Raw genomic sequence first — 2,500 nt, 5'->3', positions numbered from 1 at the left:
GGGTCAGCGTGTCAAACCGGCGAGCTCCACGGTCAGGCCGGCGGCGCACCAGCACCGGACCTCCGCGGCTCCCTTCACTCTTTCCACTGCCAGCCAACCGAGAGACGGACCCAATGCGGACGTGCAGAGCTTAGGCAGACCCCCCACTGGAGGCTCAACACTTCGTGGCAGCTCCGTGTCCCAGAGACCAGGAGGGTTGGCACACACACACAGTGTGAACCACCGACAGCCATTCTGGGACCGGTGACAGCCGTGCTGGCCCCACTGCCACGACACAGACGGACGCCAGGCCGCGCTCCCCGGCGGGGGGATGGCGTCGAGCCTGACGAACGGAATGTGCAGGGTGGGGGGGAAAGGCCAAGCGCTCCGACGCCGGAGGGCTCCGGAGTCTGAACTTAGGGGGACAAAGAGGACGGGTCCTCTGCGACACCCCAGCCGCGCTCTCGCCAGCCAAGGCGAGTGCGATTGATTGCCAAACGACCCTCAGACAGGCGTGGCCCCGGGAAGAACCCGGGGCCGCAAAGTGCGTTCAAAGTGTCGATGATCAATGTGTCCTGCAATTCACATTAATTCTCGCAGCTAGCTGCGTTCGTCATCGACGCACGAGCCGAGTGATCCACCGTCAAGAGTTGTCTGAGTTTGTTTTAGGTCTCTCCCTCGCCAGAGGAAAGCGACCCGGACCGCACATACGCTCCCCACCTTGAGCTACAGCCACCTGCACGCCGGCGTGCGGGCGGAGCAGGGTGGCGTGAAGCGATGGGGAGCACCATCCTGGTGCGGCCCGCAGAAACATACGTCTATTGGGGGGAGGAGGACAGGGCGCCCAAGAGGCGATGCGTGCCCCAACGCACCGCAGCGACGGAGGCAGGATCACCGCCACCATGTCGCCCGCCTAGTATCACGAGGCGTGCAGCAGCTTTGCCCTAGGAAAAGCAGAGGCGGGAACGGGCACCGGCCATCGGTTCGGCAGCGTCACTGACGCGTGCACGTGGCGGCGTGTCGGCGAGCGGACTTCCTGCGAGGAGGCGGGGGCGGCACTCGCCCGAGCAGACGCCCGCCCGGCCCAGCCACCGCCGAGGTGGACTGGGAGTCGCGGCAACGGCTCGTCATACTCGTTCCCACACTCACAGCGCAGCTTGCCCGCAAGCCACCGACCACCGATCGACGCCAGGCGCCCCGACCGAGAGCGGGATCGCTCGTTCGCCCTGCTGGCAGTTCGCTGGGGATCACTACTGCACGGAGCTCGGAGACCGACGGGCGGCAACTCGAGAGTCTTTAAACCACCACCCCCATCCCGCAAGTGCAAAGAGGCTGTATACGCACAGACGGGTGAGGGGAATAGGTACCCCGTCGGGTTTGAAGGGAGCGTGACTAGATAGCAACGATGTAAACCCAGCCGATTTGGGAGCGAAAGACCGGCGCCTGCATCACCGGCTTCGTTTCCCGTGGCTGGAGAGTACACCGAAACCCTCCGTCTGTCGCGAGCTCCCGACGACGCGGTGCCGCCAAGCAGCAGGGCCGGACCTGGTGTGGCTCCCCTCGTCGATCACAGACCGGTCGGCACTACTGACGAGACGGTGGAACGGGCTTCGCCCCTTGTGACGAAGGGTGATGCGAACCCGCCCGCCCGCGTGCGTTCGGGGTGGACTCGGCAAACGGAGATTTGAAATCGGAAAGTGTCCTCCTGCCCCGCGCAGGTAGGCGCCCAACAGTTGTGGGGGGTTTGGCGGTGACCACGGCTGCAGGGCCTGCTACCCCGACGAGCTCTCCTGCTGGCCCCGAAACCACCCTCGCGAGACAAGTTGAAACGGAAACGGGCGTACCCCCAAGCCGACGATCCTTTCTTATTTGTTACTTTTTTTTTCACTTGCTCGAGTTGTGGCGATTTGGCGGTGACCACGGCTGCAGGGCCTGCTACCCCGACGAGCTCTCCTGCTGGCCCCGAAACCACCCTCGCGAGACAAGTTGAAACGGAAACGGGCGTACCCCCAAGCCGACAGAGATCCTTTCTTATTTGTTACTTTTTTTTTTCACTTGCTCGAGTTGTGGGGGTTTGGCGGTGACCACGGCTGCAGGGCCTGCTACCCCGACGAGCTCTCCTGCTGGCCCCGAAACCACCCTCGCGAGACAAGTTGAAACGGAAACGGGCGTACCCCCAAGCCGACGATCCTTTCTTATTTGTTACTTTTTTTTTTCACTTGCTCGAGTTGTGGGGGTTTGGCGGTGACCACGGCTGCAGGGCCTGCTACCCCGACGAGCTCTCCTGCTGGCCCCGAAACCACCCTCGCGAGACAAGTTGAAACGGAAACGGGCGTACCCCCAAGCCGACGATCCTTTCTTATTTGTTACTTTTTTTTTCACTTGCTCGAGTTGTGGGGGTTTGGCGGTGACCACGGCTGCAGGGCCTGCTACCCCGACGAGCTCTCCTGCTGGCCCCGAAACCACCCTCGCGAGACAAGTTGAAACGGAAACGGGCGTACCCCCAAGCCGACGATCCTTT

At 62.9% G+C, this 2,500-nt stretch overlaps 1 non-coding gene across 1 annotated transcript; it reads right to left on the bottom strand.

Annotated features, from left to right (window-relative positions):
• Window positions 1-477: 477 nt before the first annotated feature.
• On the bottom strand, window positions 478-631 carry LOC140473055 (5.8S ribosomal RNA). The gene has a single exon (XR_011958054.1). It is a non-coding gene; the product is annotated as a 5.8S ribosomal RNA (ribosomal RNA).
• Between the last annotated feature and the right edge of the window lie 1,869 nt (window positions 632-2,500).

This window comes from Chiloscyllium punctatum, unplaced genomic scaffold (assembly GCF_047496795.1).
Source record: "Chiloscyllium punctatum isolate Juve2018m unplaced genomic scaffold, sChiPun1.3 scaffold_506, whole genome shotgun sequence".
NCBI classification, from domain to species: Eukaryota; Metazoa; Chordata; class Chondrichthyes; order Orectolobiformes; family Hemiscylliidae; genus Chiloscyllium; species Chiloscyllium punctatum.
The sequence above is the reverse complement of the archived record's forward strand: the minus strand, read 5'-3'. Positions and strand labels throughout refer to the sequence as shown.